Raw genomic sequence first — 6,807 nt, 5'->3', positions numbered from 1 at the left:
TTTTGTAGCTTTTTGTATTTTTTGTATATTTAACCTTATGGCTACACAAAAAAAAAAAAATTATGTAAAATAAACTATTTAATAGTGAAAACTGTCCCAACCCATAAAAAATAGAAAATGCCCCAAAAAATAGTAGATTACCTATAAAGTAGTAGATTACCTATAAAATAGTATTTAACCCGAAAAAAATAGTTGTTTTTTTTAATTTATGTTTTTAACTTTTTTTGTTTTTAGTTCAATTTGTTGTATAGACACTTACATTTCACAGATACTTAAACTTACAAATCAGGTTTTTTGCCTTCGCTGGAATTCGAACCGGGGCCGCAACCATCGGAGTCGAGCACTCTAACCACTAGGCCACAGAAGAATGATTTTCGTATAGGAAAATCTATAGAAAAAAAAAAGAAAAACATCATCTGCAGAAGCGGTATTTGAACTCACGACCCAGAGATTATGAGTCGGATACTCTAACCACCCTAAGTACAGAAAAATAGTTGACATACAATTTATAATCGTATTTTTAAAACAACAAAATATATATGTTATGTTACTATTTAATGCCCCAAAAAATAAAACAACAAAATACATGCAAACAAATAAAATAGTTTTGCTATGATATTAATTGAGACGTTACTATTAACTTGCCAAATGAATAAAACAACAAAATACATGCATATTTCGTAAATAGGTTTTCTACTATTTTAATTGTTAAATACTATTCAATAACCCAAAAAATAAAACAACAAAATACATGAAAAATTCAGAAAATAGTGAAATACTATTTTTCTATGTTAATTTTACTTAGTTTTTTTTTTGTGTGTAGTTGGTAGGTTGGTTTTTTAAAAGTTTAATTAAATTTTTAAATACTGACTGTATAGTCCACCCACAAAAACATTTAATGGCATTCAAACGTTATTTTTTCATGAGTTATCAGCCATATTTCAAATTACTTAATATATAATTATAATTATCTAAGCGAACTGTAATAGATAATTATACATTTATTGCTCATAAATTAGACTACCGGAAATTAGTTCAGATATTCCCAATTAAATATAACAATTAAGCTAACACTGGTAAATCTATAAAAAAAGCCTTTAAAAAGGGGCTGCACTTTGCAGTAATAACCAAACCTAAGATGAATCGAGGTCTATTTAAAACTTGGCAACTCCTGATCCTTTCGGCACATATACAAAACTCCTTGGAAATTAAATACAAATTTATTTTGGAGGATGAGCGCATTTTAAGTAAATGCAAGGACAAACCACCGGAAACACTCGATGCTAATGGTTTATTTAACTTTACGGATGCTGCCTTCGACATGAGTGAAACTGGAGTGACATTTTCGGGAAACATTACGGTTATGTGGGATATCCAGCCAACTGACCGAGTTGAGGTGACTACAAAAGAATTTCCCCTAAGGTACTTAGGAATTGAAAACAACTATTTTAGGTTACTGTAAACGTTTTGTACTACGATCGAGGTAGTTGGCAAGCAACCACGCTTAACATGATTGTTAAAGACTTTTGCAAAGTCATGTTTGACAAAAATCAGTTGTGGTACGAAAGTTTCACTAAGCATATAACAAACAGTGCAGATGTGAAGGAAACCTGCTTCAGAGTGAAAGGGGTAAGAAACCTTATTATAGATTTCCCAATATTTTCCAGAACAATTTTTTATTTTCAGTCACAAATTATATTTGAAACCTATACAGTGGATTTTGTATTTAGTTGTGGATTTCCTTTAAAGAACGGTCGCTATGCGATTATTTTTATGTATAAAGCATACGATGAAAATGAGGTGAAACGTCCAATCGAAGGCTGTTATGAAATCAAAGGGGAGTTTATTAAAATTAATAACTGAATTATAAATATATATGGCTGTAACAAACAAAATAAACCACCGCCCTCGATATTAATAGTTTGAGGTGCTGACTGGTGTAGTAAACCACAAAAAAAGTTTGACATTACTTCAAACTTATTTTCCCGGCACAGTCTTAAAATCGAAACAAATACCGTACATCCGGAATTTTCGATCGGAATGTCATAAAAAGGTGGTTGCTATTCAATGCTATTATCCACTCAGCGCACGATCAAAATGGAGTAGTGCGCAAAAACAAACATTTAGTTTGAGGTCAAGGGAGAGTTTAAACAGGAAAGGAAGTTAGCTTCGGCAAGCCAAGGTTTATATACCCTTGCAGTTAAAATATATACTTATATTTTAATTAAAACGCCTACTTACCACAAAGATACAATGTCTTTTCTATTATTATACCCTTGCAGAGGGTATTATGATTTCAGTCAGAAGTTTGCAACGCAGTGAAGGAGACGTTTCCGACCCCATAAAGTATATATATTCTTGATCAGCATCACAAGACGAGTCAATCTAGCCATGTCCGTCTGTCCGTCTGTCCGTCCGTCTGTCCGTTTGTCTGTTTCTACGCAAACTAGTCTCTCAGTTTTTGAGCTATCGGGACGAAACTTTCGCAAAAGTCTTCTTTCTATTGCAGGTAGTATATATGTCGGAGCCGACCGGATCGGACAACTATATCTTATAGCTCCCATAGGAACAATCGGAAAAAAAAACTTTAAAAAATTCTAGCTTTGGTGTTTTTTGAAATATTACCTTCTTCTTTTGGGGATGTTATTTTTTAAATATTTCTGAATTTCGAATTAATTATTTAAAAAATCGGACTACTATATCATATAGCTGCCATAGGAACGATCGGAAAATTAATGGAAAAGTAATAGGAAATAAATTCTAGCTTCTTTGGTTTTTATTGTATTGTCTTCTACTCTAGGATATGACTCTTTTTAAATATTTCCGAATTTCAATTTTAATTTAATCAAAATCGGACGACTATATCATATAGCTGCCATAGGAACGATCGGAAAATTAATGGAAAAGTAATAGGAAATAAATTCTAGCTTCTTTGGTTTTTATTGTATTATCTTCTACTCTAGGATATGACTCTTTTTAAATATTTCCGAATTTCAATTTTAATTTGATCAAAATCGGACGACTATATCATATAGCTGCCATAGGAACGATCGGAAAATTAATGAGAAATATTAGAAAATTGAACATTTTGGCGATTTGTTAATTAATAGGAATGATCTGCAAGGGTATATAAGCTTCGGCTGGCTGAAGCTAGCTTCCTTTCTTGTTTTTTGGATTATTCCTATGGGAGATTTAAGATATAGTGGTCCGATCCGGATGGTACCGACTCAGTTTCAGCCCGATAGCTTTAAAACTGAGAGACTGGTTTGGGTAAAAACGGACAAGTCCGTCTGTCCAAAAAATCTGAACAAAAAATTAATAGGAAATAATTATAGATACGTTGATTATAATTGTATTCTGATCCACTCTGGGATATACATTTTTTAATATCTCAGAATCTCAAACTAAATTTTTACGAAAATCGGACAACTATACAATATAGGTGGCATGTAAAAATATTTCGAAAACGGCTATAATGTTGGTATATGTAAGGGTATATAAACTACGGCTGGCCGAAGCTATCTATCTACCTTTTTTTTCATGAATTGTCAGTCTCTTTTAAATTACTTTAATTATAAGTCATAAATCACAAATATGTTCATAAAAGTGCACAATTAAAGCAAACTTTTTTGGATAATTATACATGTATTTCTCATAGATTAGACTACCGGAAGCTTGTTCGGTTGTTCCGAATTAATTATAACAATTAAACTAGCATAGGTAAATCTATATAAATAAAGTCTTCGAAGTGGCTGAACCTTGCAGTGCAAACCAAATCTAAGATGAATAGAGGACTATTTAAAATTTGGCAGTTCCTGATCCTTTTGGAACGTATTCAAAACTCGATAGAAATTAAATACCAGTTTATTTTGGAGGATGAGCGTATTTTTACTAAATGCATGGAAAAGCTACCGGAAACTCTAGATGTTAATGGTTTATTAAATTTTACGAGTATTGCCTTCGACATGAGTGAAACTGGAGTGACACTTTCGGGAAACGCAACGGTTATTTGGGATATCCAGCCAACTGACAGAGTTCAGGTGAATACAAAACAGTTTTACCTCATGTACTCACAAATTAAGAACTACATTTTCAGCTTGCTGCAAACGTACTGTACTACGAACGCGGGAGCTGGCAACCAACCACGCTTAACTTGCTGGTTAAAGACTTTTGCAAAGTCATGTTTGACAAAAATCAGTTGTGGTACGAAAGTTTCTCTAAGAATATAAAAAACAGCGCAGAGGTGAAAGAAAAATGTTTCAGAGTAAAAGGGGTAAGAAACTTTATAATAGCTTTACTCTCATTTTTCAAAACACATTTTTCACAGACACGAATCATATTCGAAACCTATACGGTAAATTTTGTATTCGGTAGTGGATTTCCTTTGAAGAACGGTCGCTATACTCTTCGATACAAGTTCACAGCACACGATGTACATGAAGTGAAGCGTCCAAACGAATGCTGTTTTGAAATCAAAGGGGAGTTTAATAAAATTAGTTACTTAATCAAATAGCATACAACACTTTTGTGTGAGCACCTACAAAAATGTTTTAATTAAATAATAATTTTTAAACATTCGCAGATACAAAAAATAAAAAATAATTAAAAGCGTGAGTCCCATAAATTAAAATTAAAAATAATACCATGCTTATTTCAGAACATTTTCATGTTAAATGGAAGAGGCAACAAAAGTGTTTGTTTCTGCACTTCGCTTGCTCCACTTCGTTGGAATTCCCGTAAATGGTTCGCATTCATTTATCAATATTTATAGCATTTAATGTGCAATTTGCATTCCTTAATGAAATTACACAGAAATTATATATAAATCAGCATAATTTGAGCAACGTGCATCGTGGCACGCTCAACTGGCTGCCAGGCGGCGGGTATCGATATCTCGGCGGCCATGTAATTTCCGCTTAATTTGCTGCCATTACCACAAAAATGCATTAAATGTGTGTGCAAAAGGGCGCGGCGTTAGCCTTTAAATGCGCTGCAATTATTTGCATTGCAATTTTAATTGAGTGTTAAAATATTTGCGGCCACCTGGTGCACCCGCCGATGAAATATGGTATCGCCTCTGGGCCACAACGCATCTAAGCCGTGATTTGTGGCGGAAATCTCCAAGGAGCTGCAAAATTGCGGGACACCAAGCTTGCACCATCGCACAATGATCAGTCGTCATTTGCTCCCATGGTGATGCAACTCCCCTCGATATCCTCTGTGAATGCAACCCCACCAACTTAGCTTGTAAATCAGAGGTTGCATGGTTGCATGGGATGCATTAATAAATTGAGTTGAATCCTTGTGCAGCTTGCAACTGCAACAGATTTGGTTTAAACACACACAGCAAAAAATTATTAAATTCGCAATCGACTTCATTTCTTAGCCATTATTTTTATTGGGTTGTTAAAACATCGATAGTGGACATTAAATCTTAAAATATACCAAAAATTACATGTAAAATAAAATGATTTTTTTAGCTATAATATATATAACCACGATGTTTCCTAAATTTTAAAACCATCGATGGTATCGAAAGAGCTATCGATTTCTTTACCAACACTATTTTTGTATAAGAAGTAAAAATATTTAAATTTAATTTAATGTTATTTATTATACCCGTTACTCGTAGAGTAAAAGGGTATACTAGATTCGTGCAAAAGTATGTAACAGCTAGAAGGAAGCGTTTCCGACCCCATAAAGTATATATATTCTTGATCAGGGTCACTAGCCGAGTCGATCTAGCCATGTCCGTCTGTCCGTCTGTCCTTCTGTCTGTCTGTCTGTCTGTCTGTCTGTCTGTCCGTCTGTATGAACGCTGAGATCTCAGAAACTACAAAAGCTAGAAGGTTGAGATTTCCCACACATATTCTTTGGCTTCCTACGCAGCGCAAGTTTATTTTAGCCAAGCGCCACGCCCCCTCTAACGCCCACAATCGCCCACTAACGATTTTAAAATGGGTCCTGCGCCCACATCTTTAAAGATTTCCGAGAAGTATAAATGCAATTTTGTTGTGTATATTTATACCTATCGAAATGTAGAAGACATTTTTTAAATCGGACCATTCATTAAAAAGTTATACGCAATCAAAAATTATATATCTATCTCCCTCGCACACCCTTTAGCTGAGTTACGATTACACTATGCAGCATCAAAAATTTACCTCGATGGATGCTATATTTTTGGATTCGTTACGAATTCCCAAGTTAAACTGCGTTTTCCAAAAAGTTCCCCGACGCAAGGATTCTTAGCAAAAGGACCTCAAAGTTCGAAAAATGCTGAGATTGGCCAACTTTGCGGAGCTCTCAGAGGCAAGCGGATCTTTAACTTTTAAACCCCATACTTAGAATAATTTTAGGATTTTTTTTAAGGCAGAAAAAAATTCCAGAAAACATAGTCAAAAAACTTAAAAACATACTGCTGCGGTCAAAATAGTAGTAGTGTTGCCACCCTGTGTTTTTAAAAGTTTGATGTTGTAACTTTTTTTTATCCAATTAGTCTAATAGTAAAATTATAATAAATACAATATTACCAGGAAAAGATCAAATACAACAACAAACTTTTAAATACACAGGGCGGCAAAACTACTACTATTTTGACCGTAGCTGTATACTTTTATGTTTTTTGACTATGTTTTCTAGATTTTTTTTCTGCCTTAAAAAAATCATAAAATTATTCTAAGTATGGGGTTTGAAAGATAAAGAGTGTATATTTTAAAAAACTTTAACATCGAATCAAAGCATGCATCCGCTTGCCTCTGAGAGCTCCGCAAAGTTGGCCAATCTCAGCATTTTTCGAACTTTGAG

This window comes from Drosophila takahashii, chromosome 2R (assembly GCF_030179915.1).
Source record: "Drosophila takahashii strain IR98-3 E-12201 chromosome 2R, DtakHiC1v2, whole genome shotgun sequence".
Classification (NCBI taxonomy): Eukaryota; Metazoa; Arthropoda; class Insecta; order Diptera; family Drosophilidae; genus Drosophila; species Drosophila takahashii.
This window is presented reverse-complemented; position numbering follows the sequence as displayed.